The sequence below is a fragment of the Panulirus ornatus genome, chromosome 28 (assembly GCF_036320965.1).
Source record: "Panulirus ornatus isolate Po-2019 chromosome 28, ASM3632096v1, whole genome shotgun sequence".
Lineage (NCBI taxonomy): Eukaryota > Metazoa > Arthropoda > Malacostraca > Decapoda > Palinuridae > Panulirus > Panulirus ornatus.
The window spans coordinates 23,638,757-23,655,058 of NC_092251.1; the positions used below are offsets into that span (position 1 = coordinate 23,638,757).

At 42.6% G+C, this 16,302-nt stretch overlaps 1 protein-coding gene across 1 annotated transcript in view; it reads left to right on the forward strand.

Moving 5' to 3' along the window:
* LOC139757917 (uncharacterized) overlaps window positions 1-16,302 on the forward strand; it is a 401,228-nt gene that overhangs the window by 39,493 nt on the left and 345,433 nt on the right. The window lies entirely within an intron of this gene.

The following is a 16,302-nucleotide window of genomic DNA, read 5'->3' on the forward strand; positions in this document are numbered from 1 at the left end:
AAGTGGAAATTATTAAAAAAAAGGGAGTGACTGTGTTGTTGACTGGTTGGTAAGGTTATTCAGTGTATGTATGACTCATGGTGAGGTCCCTGAGGATTGGAGGAATGCTTGCATACTGCCCTTGTTCAAAGGCAAAGGGGATAAAAGTGAGTGCTCAAATTACAGAAGCAGTGAAAAGTTTTTATCGAGGATGTAAGGCATGTGTACGTGTAGGAAGAGAGGAAAGTGATTGGTTCTCAGTGAATGTAGGTTTGAGGCAGGGGTGTGTGATGTCTCCATGGTTGTTTAATTTGTTTATGGATGGGGTTGTTAGGGAGGTGAATGCAAGAGTTTTGGAAAGAGGGGCAAGTATGAAGTCTGTTGGGGATGAGAGAGCTTGGGAAGTGAGTCAGTTGTTGTTCGCTGATGATACAGCGCTGGTGGCTGATTCATGTGAGAAACTGCAGAAGCTGGTGACTGAGTTTAGTAAAGTGTGTGATAGAAGAAAGTTAAGAGTAAATGTGAATAAGAGCAAGGTTATTAGGTACAGTAGGGTTGAGGGTCAAGTCAATTGGGAGGTGAGTTTGAATGGAGAAAAACTGGAGGAAGTGAAGTGTTTTAGATATCTGGGAGTGGATCTGGCAGCGGATGGAAACATGGAAGCGGAAGTGGATCATAGGGTGGGGGAGGGGGCGAAAATTCTGGGAGCCTTGAAGAATGTGTGGAAGTCGAGAACATTATCTCGGAAAGCAAAAATGGGTATGTTTGAAGGAATAGTGGTTCCAACAATGTTGTATGGTTGCGAGGCGTGGACTATGGATAGAGTTGTGCGCAGGAGGATGGATGTGCTGGAAATGAGATGTTTGAGGACAATGTGTGGTGTGAGGTGGTTTGATCGAGTGAGTAACGTAAGGGTAAGAGAGATGTGTGGAAATAAAAAGAGCGTGGTTGAGAGAGCAGAAGAGGGTGTTTTGAAATGGTTTGGTAACATGGAGAGAATGAGTGAGGAAAGATTGACCAAGAGGATATACGTGTTGGAGGTGGAGGGAACGAGGAGAAGAGGGAGACCAAATTGGAGGTGGAAAGATGGAGTGAAAAAGATTTTGTGTGATCGGGGCCTGAACATGCAGGAGGGTGAAAGGAGGGCAAGGAATAGAGTGAATTGGAGCGATGTGGTATACCGGGGTTGACGTGCTGTCAGTGGATTGAATCAAGGCATGTGAAGCGTCTGGGGTAAACCATGGAAAGCTGTGTAGGTATGTATATTTGCGTGTGTGGACGTATGTATATACATGTGTATGGGGGTGGGTTGGGCCATTTCTTTCGTCTGTTTCCTTGCGCTACCTCGCAAATGCAGGGAGACAGCGACAAAGCAAAAAAAAAAGAAAAAAAAAAAAAGTTTGTTGAGTATTCCTGGGAAATTATATGGGAGAGTATTGATTGAGAGGGTGAAGGCATGTACAGAGCATCAGATTGGGGAAGAGCAGTGTGGTTTCAGAAGTGGTAGAGGATGTGTGGATCAGGTGTTTGCTTTGAAGAATGTATGTGAGAAATACTTAGAAAAGCAAATGGATTTGTATGTAGCATTTATGGATCTGGAGAAGGCATATGATAGAGTTGATAGAGATGCTCTGTGGAAGGTATTAAGAACATATGGTGTGGGGGCAAGTTGTTAGAAGCAGTGAAAAGTTTTTATCGAGGATGTAAGGCATGTGTACATGTAGGAAGAGAGGAAAGTGATTGGTTCTCAGCTAATGTTGGTTTGGAGGAGGGGTGTGTGATGTCTCCATGGTTGCTTAATTTGTTTATGGATGAGGTTGTTAGGGAGGTGAATGCAAGAGTTTTGGAAAGAGGGGCAAATATGCAGTCCGTTGGGGATGAAAGAGCTTGGGAAGTGAGTCAGTTGTTGTTCGCTGATGATACAGCGCTGGTGGCTGATTCATGTCAGAAACAACAGAAGCTGGTGACTGAGTTTGGTAAAGTGTGTGAAAGAAGAAAGCTGAGAGTAAACGTGAATAAGAGCAAGGTTATTAGGTACAGTAGGGTTGAGGGACAAGTCATGTGGGAGATAAGTTTGAATGGAGAAAAACTGGAGGAAGTGAAATATTTTAGATATCTGGGAGTGGATTTGGCAGCGGATGGAACCATGGAAGTGGAAGTGAATCATAGGGTGGGGGAGGGGGCAAAAGTTCTGGGAGCGTTGAAGAATGTGTGGAAGTCGAGAACATTATCTCGGAAAGCAAAAATGGGTATGTTTGAAGGAATAGTGGTTCCAACAATGTTATATGGTTGCGAGGCGTGGGCTATAGATAGAGTTGTGTGGAGGAGGGTGGATGTGCTGGAAATGAGATGTTTGAGGACAGTGTGTGGTGTGAGGTGGTTTGACCGAGTAATTGATAATAGGGTAAGAGAGATGTGTGATAATGAAAAGAGTGTGGTTGAGAGAGTAGAGGAGGGTGTTTTGAAATGGTTTGGTCACATGGAGAGAATGAGTGAGGAAAGATTGACCAAGAGGATATATGTGTCAGAGGTTGAGGGAACGAGGAGAAGTGGGAGACCAAATTGGAGGTGGAAAGATGGAGTGAAAAAGATTTTGAGTGATTGGGGCCTGAACATGCAGGAGGGTGAAAGGCGTGCAAGGAATAGAGTGAATTGGAATGATGTGGTATACCGGGGTCGACATGCTGTCAGTGGCTTGAACCAGGGTGTGTGAAGCATCTGGGTTAAACCATGGAAAGTTCTGTGGTGCCTGGATGTGGAAAGGGAGCTGTGGTTTTGGTGCATTATACATGACAGCTAGAGACTGAGTGTGAACAAATGGGTCCTTTGTTGTCTTTTCCTAGCGCTACCTCGCGCACTTGCAGGGGGAGGTGGTTGTTATTTCATGTGTGGCAGGGTGGCAACGGGAATGAATAAAGGCAGACAGTATAAATTTTGTACATGTGTATATATGTATATGTCTGTTTGGGTGTGGAGGGAATGAGGAGAAGTGGGAGACCAAATTGGAGGTGTAAAGATGGAGTGAAAAAGATTTTGAGTGATTGGGGCCTGAACATGCAGGAGGGTGAAAGGCGTGCAAGGAATAGAGTGAATTGGAATGATGTGGTGTACCGGGGTCAACATGCTGTCAATGGATTGAACCAGGGCATGTGAAGCGTCTGGGGTAAACCATGGAAAGTTCTGTGGGCCTGGATGTGGAAAGGGAGCTGTGGTTTGGGTGCATTATTACATGACAGCTAGAGACCGAGTGTGAACGAATGGGGCCTTTGTTGTCTTTTCCTAGTGCTACCTTGCACACATGAGGGGGGAGGGGGTTGTTATTCCTTGTGTGGCTGGGTGGCGATGGGAATAAGTAAAGGCAGACTATGAATTATGTGCATGTGTATATATGTATACATATATGTATATGTGTACATTGAGATGTATAGGTATGTATATTTGTGTGTGTGGATGTGTATGTATATACATGTGTATGTGGGTGGGTTGGGCCATTTTTTCGTCTGTTTCTTTGCGCTACCTCGCTAACGCGGGAGACAGCGACAAAGCAAAATAAAAAATATAAATAAATATATATATGTTGAGATGTATAGGTATGTATATTTGCCTGTGTGGACGTGTATGTATATACATGTGTATGTGGGTGGGTTGGGCCATTCTTTCGTCTGTTTCCTTGCACTACCTCGCTAACGTGGGAGACAGCGACAAAGCAAAATAAATATAAATAAGGTAAATGAATAATATATATTCAGGTGTACAATGGACCAACTGTACACTGACTGCCTGCCGTTGTTCCCAGTAGCCTGGGTTAAGCTCTTGGGCATACAATGGTATAATTATCTAGATGGATTTACATGTGAACATTACATTTTTGATAAATAGACATTACCAAGATGCCCATGAGTTGATAAACATCATCTTCAGGATCAGGGAGTGGGCTGCCAGTCTCACTCCATAGGCCTACTCTGAGTGGGTGGGGCTCTGGAGCTGTAGATAGTAGTTGCAGAGTGGTAGGTTTTGTCTCGTTGAAGGTCCAATGGTATGCGGGCTGCCTGCTGATCTCAGTAGCCTGGGTTCAGCTCTCAGTTGCACTGTGATAGAATTGTTTGGATTCATGTACATGGGAGCATTACATGTTATGATATATAGACATTATCCAAGATGCCCAGGGGTCACTGAGCAGTATCCTCAAGATCAGGAAATGGGCAGATTGTCACCCCTAGATGCCCACAATGAATGGGGATTGTGTCCTAACATCACCCTTTAATTTTTCTCCACTCAAACTTGCATCCCAAGTAATTTGTCCCTCAACCCTGCTGAACCTAATAACCTTGCTTTTATTCACATTTACTTTCAACTTTCTCTTTTCACACACACTTCCCAACTTGGTCACCAAATTCTGCAGATTCTCACTCGAATCAGCCACCAGTACAGTAACATCAGCAAACAACAACTAACTCATTTCCCAGGCCATCTCATCCCTAACAGACTATGTATTCGCCCCTCTCTCCAAAACTCTTGCATTTGCCTCCCTCACCATGCCATTAGTAACCAAATTAAACAACCATATGACATCACACACCTTGCTGCACACCGACTTTCACTGTAAACCAATTACTCTCTTCTCTTCCTACTCTTACACATGCCTTACACCCATGATAAAAACTCACTGCTTCTAGCAGCTTACCTCCCACACCATATATTCTCGAGACCTTTCACAAAGCGTCTCTATCAGCTCTTATCATATATCTTCAAATTCATAAATGCCACATACAAATCCATCTATTTTTCTAAGTTTTTCTCACACACATTCTTCAAAGCAAACACCCAATCAACACATCCTCTACTTTGAAACCACACTATTTCTCCCCAATCCATTGCTCTATACATGCCTTCACCCTCTCATTCAATACCCATATGATTTTCCAGGTATACTCAACAAACTTATGCCTCTGTAGTTTGAACATTCACTTGCATCCCCTTTGCCTTTATACAGTGGCGCTATACGTGCATTCCTTCAGTCCTCAGGCACTGCATCGTGATCCATACATTCACATACCACCCCATCCTTACATCTGCCACTCTTTCTTCATACACATTTAACAATCCTTCAAAGTACTCAATCCATCATAACCTCATATCACTTCCCCTTTTGCTCCCTTCACCGATGTCCCCTATTCTTCTCTTATCTTATTTATTATTTTTTTAATTTATTTTGCTTTGTCGCTGTCTCCCGTGTTAGCGAGGTAGCGCAAGGAAACAGACGAAAGAATGGCCCAACCCACCCACATACCCATGTATATACATACACATCCACACACGCAAATATACATACCTATACATCTCAACGTATACATACATATACACACACAGACATATACATATATACACATGTACATAATTCATACAGTTTGCCTTTATTCATTCCCATTGCCACCTCGCCACACATGAAATAACAACCCCCTCCCCCCTCATGTGTGCGAGGTAGTGCTAGGAAAAGACAACAAAGGCCCCATTCGTTCACACTCGGTCTCTACCTGTCATGTAATAATGCACTGAAACCACAGCTCCCTTTCCACATCCAGGCCCCACAGAACTTTCCATGGTTTACCCCAGACCTTCACATGCCCTGGTTCAATCCATTGACAGCTCGTCAACTCCAGTATACCACATTGTTCCAATTCACTCTATTCCTTGCATGCCTTTCACCCTCCTGCATGTTCAGGCCCCGATCACTCAAAATCTTTTTCACTCCATCTTTCCCACCTCAAATTTGGTCTCCCACTTCTCATTCCCACCACCTCTGACACATATATCCTCTTGGTCAATCTTTCTTCACTCATTCTCTCCATGTGACCAAACCCTTTCAAAACACCCTCTTCTGCTCTCTCAACCACACTCTATTTATTTCCACACATCTCTCTTACCCTTACTTTACTTACTCGATCAAACCACCTCACACCACATATTGTCCTCAAACATCTCATTTCCAGCACATCCACCCTCCTGCATACAACTCTATCCATAGCCCATGCCACGCAACCATACAACATTGTTGGAACCACTATTCCTTCATCCATACCCATTTTTGCTTTCCGAGATAATGTTCTCGACTTCCATACATTCTTCAACGCTCCCAGAATTTTCGCCCCTCCCCCACCGTATGATTCACTTCCACTTCCATGGTTCCATTTGCTGCCAAATCCACTCCCAGATATCTAAAACACTTCACTTCCTCCAGTTTTTCTCCATTCAAACTTACCTCCCAATTGACTTGACCCTCAACCCTATTGTACCTAATAACCTTGCTCTTATTCACATTTACTCTTAACTTTCTTCTTTCACACACTTTACCAAACTCAGTCACCAGCTTCTGCAGTTTCTCACATGAATCAGCCACCAGCACTGTATCATCAGCAAACAACAACTGACTCACTTCCCAAGCTCTCTCATCCAGAACAGACTGCATACTTGCCCCTCTTTCCAAAACTCTTGCATTGACCTCCCTAACAACCCCATCCATAAACAAATTAAACAACCATGGAGACATCACACACCCCTGCCGCAAACCTACATTTACTGAGAACCAATCACTTTCCTCTCTTCCTACACGTACACATGCCTTACATCCTCGATAAAAACTTTTCACTGCTTCTAACAACTTGCCTCCCACACCATATATTCTTAATACCTTCCACAGAGCATCTCTATCAACTCTATCATATGCCTTCTCCAGATCTATAAATGCTACATACAAATCCATTTGCTTTTCTAAGTATTTCTCACATAACATTCTTCAAAGCAAGCACCTGATCCACACATCCTCTACCACTTCTGAAACCACACTGCTCTTCCCCAATCTGATGCTCTGTACATGCCTTCACCCTCTCAGTCAATACCCTCCCATATAATTTCCCAGGAATACTTAACAAACTTATACCTCTGTAATTTGAGCACTCTCTTTTATCCCCTTTGCCTTTGTACAATGGCACTTTGTAAGCATTCCGCCAATCCTCAGGCACCTCACCATGAGTCATACATACATTGAATAACCTTACCAACCAGTCAACAATACAGTCACCCCCTTTTTTAATAGATTCCACTGCAATACCATCCAAACCTGCTGCCTTGCCGGCTTTCATCTTCCGCAAAGCTTTTACTACCTCTTTTCTGTTTACCAAATCATTTTCCCTAACCCTCTCACTTTGCACACCACCTCGACCAAAACACCCTATGTCTGCCACTCTTATCAAACTCATTCAACAAACCTTCAAAATACTCTCTCCATCTCCTTCTCACATCACCACTACTTGTGATCACCTCCCCATTAACTCCCTTACTCTCTTACGCACTTTATTTACCTCCTTCCAAAACATCTTTTTATTCTCCCTAAAATTCAATGATACTCTCTCACCCCAATTCTCATTGGCCCTTTTTTTCACCTCTTGCACCTTTCTCTTGACCTCCTGCCTCTTTCTTTTATACATCTCCCACTCATTTGCATTATTTCCCTGCAAATGCCTCTCTCTTCTCTTTCACTAATAATCTTAGTTCTTCATCCCACCACTCACTACCCTTTCTAATCTGCCCACTTCCCATGCTTCTCATGCCACAAACATCTTTTGTGCAAGCCATCACTGCTTCCCTAAATACATCCCATTCCTCCCCTACTCCCCTTACATCCTTTGTTCTCACCTTTTTCCATTCTGTACTCAGTCTCTCCTGGTACTTCCTCACACAAGTCTCCTTCCCAAACTCACTTACTCTCACGACACATTATTTACCTTCTTCTAAAACATTTTTTTTTCTTCTCCCTAAAGTTTAATGACACTCTCTCACCCCAACTCTCATTTGCCCTCTTTTTCCACCCCTGCACCTTCTTCATGACCTGCTGCTTTTTGTTTTATATCACCCAATCATTTGCAGACCTTCCTTGTAAGTACTGCCCAAATGCCTCCCTTTTCTCTTTCACTATCAACTTTACTTCTTCATCCCACCATTCACTACCCTTTCTAGTATGCCCACCTCCCACCTTTTGCATGCCACATGCATCTCTTGCACATGCCATCACTGCTTCCCTAAATACCTCCCATTCCTCACCCACTTCCCTCTTATCATTATCTCTCATCTTTTGTGATTCGACACTCAATCTCTGCTAGTATTTCTTCACACAAGTCTCCTTTGAAAGCTCACTTACTCTCACCACTGTCTTCTTCCCGACACTGGCTCATCTTTTTTGAAAACCTCTACAAATTTTCACCCTTGCCTCTACAAGATAGTGATCAGACATCCCACCAGCTGCCCGTCTCAGCACATTTGCATCCAGAAATCTCTCTTTTACATGGCTATCAATTAATACATAATCTAGTAATGCCTTTGGACCCTCACTCATTCTCACATATGTATATACTTATGTATATCTCTATTAAACCAGGTATTCCCAATCCCAATTTTTTTCAGCACACAACTCGACAAGCTTTTCATCATTTCCATTCATAACACTGAATACTCCGTGCAAACCATTTATACCCTCAACTGCCACATATATTAGCTTCACATTCAAATCACTTGTCACAAATGCCTGGTCTCATACCAAAACTGCTGACACACTCCCTTAAATGCTCCCAAAACACTTGCTTCTCATGATCTTTCTTCTCATAGCCAGGTGCATAAGCACCACTGATCACCCATCTGTCGCCATCCACTTTTATTTTACACGCATCAGTCTAGAATTTACTTCCTTACACTCTAACACACACTCCACAACGCCTGCTTCAGGAGTAGTGCTGCTCCTTCCTTAGCTCTCAAACTTTCACCAACCTCTAACTTTACTCCCTAGACATTTCCAAACCATTCTTTCCCTCTATTGTTGAGCATAATTTCACTGAGAGCCAGAACATCCAGGTTTCTTTCCTCACACATGCTACCTATCTCTCCTGTTTTCTCATCTTGGTTACCTCCATACACATTCAAACACCTCTATCTTAGCCTTCAAGGAAGATAAGCACTCCCCGCTTGATTCCTTTCTCTGTTTATCTTTGAGAGAGCAGAAGAAGGTGAATTTTAATGGTTTAGACATAAGGAGAAAATGAGTGAGGAAAGGTTGACAAAGAAGATATATGTGTCAGAGGTGGAGGGAACAAGGAGAAGTGAGAGACCAAATTGGAGGTGGAAGGACGGAGTGAAAATGATTTTGAGTAATCTTGGCCTGAATATGCAGGGGGTTGAAAGGCATGCAAGGAATAGAGTGAATTGGAATGATGTGGTATACCAGGGTCGATTTGCTGTCAATGGACTGAACCAGGGCATGTGAAACATCTGGGGTAAACCATGGAAAGGTCTATGGGGCCTGGATGTGGATAGGGAGCTGTGGTTTTGGTGCATTACACACGACAGCTAGAGACTGAGTGTGAACGAATGTGGTCTTTTTTGTCTTTCAGCGACAAAGCAAAATAAATATAAATAAGGTAAATGAATAATATATATTCAGGTGTACAATGGACCAACTGTACACTGACTGCCTGCCGTTGTTCCCAGTAGCCTGGGTTAAGCTCTTGGGCATACAATGGTATAATTATCTAGATGGATTACATGTGAACATTACATTTTTGATAAATAGACATTACCAAGATGCCCATGAGTTGATAAACATCATCTTCAGGATCAGGGAGTGGGCTGCCAGTCTCACTCCATAGGCCTACTCTGAGTGGGTGGGGCTCTGGAGCTGTAGATAGTAGTTGCAGAGTGGTAGGTTTTGTCTCGTTGAAGGTCCAATGGTATGCGGGCTGCCTGCTGATCTCAGTAGCCTGGGTTCAGCTCTCAGTTGCACTGTGATAGAATTGTTTGGATTCATGTACATGGGAGCATTACATGTTATGATATATAGACATTATCCAAGATGCCCAGGGGTCACTGAGCAGTATCCTCAAGATCAGGAAATGGGCAGATTGTCACCCCTAGATGCCCACAATGAATGGGGATTGTGTCCTAACATCACCCTTTAATTTTTCTCCACTCAAACTTGCATCCCAAGTAATTTGTCCCTCAACCCTGCTGAACCTAATAACCTTGCTTTTATTCACATTTACTTTCAACTTTCTCTTTTCACACACACTTCCCAACTTGGTCACCAAATTCTGCAGATTCTCACTCGAATCAGCCACCAGTACAGTAACATCAGCAAACAACAACTAACTCATTTCCCAGGCCATCTCATCCCTAACAGACTATGTATTCGCCCCTCTCTCCAAAACTCTTGCATTTGCCTCCCTCACCATGCCATTAGTAACCAAATTAAACAACCATATGACATCACACACCTTGCTGCACACCGACTTTCACTGTAAACCAATTACTCTCTTCTCTTCCTACTCTTACACATGCCTTACACCCATGATAAAAACTCACTGCTTCTAGCAGCTTACCTCCCACACCATATATTCTCGAGACCTTTCACAAAGCGTCTCTATCAGCTCTTATCATATATCTTCAAATTCATAAATGCCACATACAAATCCATCTATTTTTCTAAGTTTTTCTCACACACATTCTTCAAAGCAAACACCCAATCAACACATCCTCTACTTTGAAACCACACTATTTCTCCCCAATCCATTGCTCTATACATGCCTTCACCCTCTCATTCAATACCCATATGATTTTCCAGGTATACTCAACAAACTTATGCCTCTGTAGTTTGAACATTCACTTGCATCCCCTTTGCCTTTATACAGTGGCGCTATACGTGCATTCCTTCAGTCCTCAGGCACTGCATCGTGATCCATACATTCACATACCACCCCATCCTTACATCTGCCACTCTTTCTTCATACACATTTAACAATCCTTCAAAGTACTCAATCCATCATAACCTCATATCACTTCCCCTTTTGCTCCCTTCACCGATGTCCCCTATTCTTCTCTTATCTTATTTATTATTTTTTTAATTTATTTTGCTTTGTCGCTGTCTCCCGTGTTAGCGAGGTAGCGCAAGGAAACAGACGAAAGAATGGCCCAACCCACCCACATACCCATGTATATACATACACATCCACACACGCAAATATACATACCTATACATCTCAACGTATACATACATATACACACACAGACATATACATATATACACATGTACATAATTCATACAGTTTGCCTTTATTCATTCCCATTGCCACCTCGCCACACATGAAATAACAACCCCCTCCCCCCTCATGTGTGCGAGGTAGTGCTAGGAAAAGACAACAAAGGCCCCATTCGTTCACACTCGGTCTCTACCTGTCATGTAATAATGCACTGAAACCACAGCTCCCTTTCCACATCCAGGCCCCACAGAACTTTCCATGGTTTACCCCAGACCTTCACATGCCCTGGTTCAATCCATTGACAGCTCGTCAACTCCAGTATACCACATTGTTCCAATTCACTCTATTCCTTGCATGCCTTTCACCCTCCTGCATGTTCAGGCCCCGATCACTCAAAATCTTTTTCACTCCATCTTTCCCACCTCAAATTTGGTCTCCCACTTCTCATTCCCACCACCTCTGACACATATATCCTCTTGGTCAATCTTTCTTCACTCATTCTCTCCATGTGACCAAACCCTTTCAAAACACCCTCTTCTGCTCTCTCAACCACACTCTATTTATTTCCACACATCTCTCTTACCCTTACTTTACTTACTCGATCAAACCACCTCACACCACATATTGTCCTCAAACATCTCATTTCCAGCACATCCACCCTCCTGCATACAACTCTATCCATAGCCCATGCCACGCAACCATACAACATTGTTGGAACCACTATTCCTTCATCCATACCCATTTTTGCTTTCCGAGATAATGTTCTCGACTTCCATACATTCTTCAACGCTCCCAGAATTTTCGCCCCTCCCCCACCGTATGATTCACTTCCACTTCCATGGTTCCATTTGCTGCCAAATCCACTCCCAGATATCTAAAACACTTCACTTCCTCCAGTTTTTCTCCATTCAAACTTACCTCCCAATTGACTTGACCCTCAACCCTATTGTACCTAATAACCTTGCTCTTATTCACATTTACTCTTAACTTTCTTCTTTCACACACTTTACCAAACTCAGTCACCAGCTTCTGCAGTTTCTCACATGAATCAGCCACCAGCACTGTATCATCAGCAAACAACAACTGACTCACTTCCCAAGCTCTCTCATCCAGAACAGACTGCATACTTGCCCCTCTTTCCAAAACTCTTGCATTGACCTCCCTAACAACCCCATCCATAAACAAATTAAACAACCATGGAGACATCACACACCCCTGCCGCAAACCTACATTTACTGAGAACCAATCACTTTCCTCTCTTCCTACACGTACACATGCCTTACATCCTCGATAAAAACTTTTCACTGCTTCTAACAACTTGCCTCCCACACCATATATTCTTAATACCTTCCACAGAGCATCTCTATCAACTCTATCATATGCCTTCTCCAGATCTATAAATGCTACATACAAATCCATTTGCTTTTCTAAGTATTTCTCACATAACATTCTTCAAAGCAAGCACCTGATCCACACATCCTCTACCACTTCTGAAACCACACTGCTCTTCCCCAATCTGATGCTCTGTACATGCCTTCACCCTCTCAGTCAATACCCTCCCATATAATTTCCCAGGAATACTTAACAAACTTATACCTCTGTAATTTGAGCACTCTCTTTTATCCCCTTTGCCTTTGTACAATGGCACTTTGTAAGCATTCCGCCAATCCTCAGGCACCTCACCATGAGTCATACATACATTGAATAACCTTACCAACCAGTCAACAATACAGTCACCCCCTTTTTTAATAGATTCCACTGCAATACCATCCAAACCTGCTGCCTTGCCGGCTTTCATCTTCCGCAAAGCTTTTACTACCTCTTTTCTGTTTACCAAATCATTTTCCCTAACCCTCTCACTTTGCACACCACCTCGACCAAAACACCCTATGTCTGCCACTCTTATCAAACTCATTCAACAAACCTTCAAAATACTCTCTCCATCTCCTTCTCACATCACCACTACTTGTGATCACCTCCCCATTAACTCCCTTACTCTCTTACGCACTTTATTTACCTCCTTCCAAAACATCTTTTTATTCTCCCTAAAATTCAATGATACTCTCTCACCCCAATTCTCATTGGCCCTTTTTTTCACCTCTTGCACCTTTCTCTTGACCTCCTGCCTCTTTCTTTTATACATCTCCCACTCATTTGCATTATTTCCCTGCAAATGCCTCTCTCTTCTCTTTCACTAATAATCTTAGTTCTTCATCCCACCACTCACTACCCTTTCTAATCTGCCCACTTCCCATGCTTCTCATGCCACAAACATCTTTTGTGCAAGCCATCACTGCTTCCCTAAATACATCCCATTCCTCCCCTACTCCCCTTACATCCTTTGTTCTCACCTTTTTCCATTCTGTACTCAGTCTCTCCTGGTACTTCCTCACACAAGTCTCCTTCCCAAACTCACTTACTCTCACGACACATTATTTACCTTCTTCTAAAACATTTTTTTTTCTTCTCCCTAAAGTTTAATGACACTCTCTCACCCCAACTCTCATTTGCCCTCTTTTTCCACCCCTGCACCTTCTTCATGACCTGCTGCTTTTTGTTTTATATCACCCAATCATTTGCAGACCTTCCTTGTAAGTACTGCCCAAATGCCTCCCTTTTCTCTTTCACTATCAACTTTACTTCTTCATCCCACCATTCACTACCCTTTCTAGTATGCCCACCTCCCACCTTTTGCATGCCACATGCATCTCTTGCACATGCCATCACTGCTTCCCTAAATACCTCCCATTCCTCACCCACTTCCCTCTTATCATTATCTCTCATCTTTTGTGATTCGACACTCAATCTCTGCTAGTATTTCTTCACACAAGTCTCCTTTGAAAGCTCACTTACTCTCACCACTGTCTTCTTCCCGACACTGGCTCATCTTTTTTGAAAACCTCTACAAATTTTCACCCTTGCCTCTACAAGATAGTGATCAGACATCCCACCAGCTGCCCGTCTCAGCACATTTGCATCCAGAAATCTCTCTTTTACATGGCTATCAATTAATACATAATCTAGTAATGCCTTTGGACCCTCACTCATTCTCACATATGTATATACTTATGTATATCTCTATTAAACCAGGTATTCCCAATCCCAATTTTTTTCAGCACACAACTCGACAAGCTTTTCATCATTTCCATTCATAACACTGAATACTCCGTGCAAACCATTTATACCCTCAACTGCCACATATATTAGCTTCACATTCAAATCACTTGTCACAAATGCCTGGTCTCATACCAAAACTGCTGACACACTCCCTTAAATGCTCCCAAAACACTTGCTTCTCATGATCTTTCTTCTCATAGCCAGGTGCATAAGCACCACTGATCACCCATCTGTCGCCATCCACTTTTATTTTACACGCATCAGTCTAGAATTTACTTCCTTACACTCTAACACACACTCCACAACGCCTGCTTCAGGAGTAGTGCTGCTCCTTCCTTAGCTCTCAAACTTTCACCAACCTCTAACTTTACTCCCTAGACATTTCCAAACCATTCTTTCCCTCTATTGTTGAGCATAATTTCACTGAGAGCCAGAACATCCAGGTTTCTTTCCTCACACATGCTACCTATCTCTCCTGTTTTCTCATCTTGGTTACCTCCATACACATTCAAACACCTCTATCTTAGCCTTCAAGGAAGATAAGCACTCCCCGCTTGATTCCTTTCTCTGTTTATCTTTGAGAGAGCAGAAGAAGGTGAATTTTAATGGTTTAGACATAAGGAGAAAATGAGTGAGGAAAGGTTGACAAAGAAGATATATGTGTCAGAGGTGGAGGGAACAAGGAGAAGTGAGAGACCAAATTGGAGGTGGAAGGACGGAGTGAAAATGATTTTGAGTAATCTTGGCCTGAATATGCAGGGGGTTGAAAGGCATGCAAGGAATAGAGTGAATTGGAATGATGTGGTATACCAGGGTCGATTTGCTGTCAATGGACTGAACCAGGGCATGTGAAACATCTGGGGTAAACCATGGAAAGGTCTATGGGGCCTGGATGTGGATAGGGAGCTGTGGTTTTGGTGCATTACACACGACAGCTAGAGACTGAGTGTGAACGAATGTGGTCTTTTTTGTCTGTTTTTCTGGCACTTCCTCACTGATGGAGGGAATGCTGATGCTGTCTTCTCTGGGTGGGATGGTGCCGGGAATGGATGAAGGCAAGTGGATATGATTATGTACTTATGTACATGTGTATATATGTATATGTCTGTGTATGTGTATGTATATGTTTATTTGTTCATATGTATATGTACGTGTATGTGCACATATATATACATATCTGTGTATATGAGTGGATGGGTCTTTCTTCATCTGTTTCTCAGCACTACCTCGCTGACCAGAAAAATGGCAATCAAGTATAATAAAAAAATGAATATTTTTCTATTTTATTATAATTATACTTGATCGCTGTTTCCCCTCATCTGCAAGGCAGTGCCAGGAAACATACGAAGAACAACCCATCCGCCCATACACACACAGATATACATAAACGCCCATACGCATACATATACATACATATACATGCATGGACATATATATATCAACATGAAACATGCGAAATGGCAGTAAAGTATAATAGATAATTATAAGTATATATAGGGGAAAAAGAATACTTCCCATGTATTCCCTGCATGTCGTAGAAGGCAACTAAAAGGGGAGGGAGTTGGGGGGGGCTGGAAATCCTCGCCTCTCGTTTTCTTTAATTTTCCAAAAGAAAGAACAGAGAAGGGGGCTAAGTGAGGATATTCCCTCAAAGGCCCAGTCTTCTGTTCATAATGCTACCTCGGTAATGCAAGAAATGGCGAATATTTTGAGAGAAAAGAAAGAACATATACATATATATATATATATATATATATATATATATATATATATATATATATGAGAAGAGGGAGACCAAATTGCAGGTGGAAAGATGGAGTGAAAAACATTTTGTGTGATCGGGGCTTGAACATGCAGGAGGGTGAAAGGAGGGCAAGGAATAGAGTGAATTGGAGCGATGTGGTATACCGGGGTTGACGTGCTGTCAGTGGATTGAATCAAGGCATGTGAAGCGTCTGGGGTAAACCATGGAAACCTGTGTAGGTATGTATATTTGCGTGTGTGGACGTATGTATATACATGTGTATGGGGGTGGGTTGGGCCATTTCTTTCGTCTGTTTCCTTGTGCTACCTCGCAAATGCGGGAGACAGCGGCAAAGCAAAAAAAAAAATATATATATATATATTT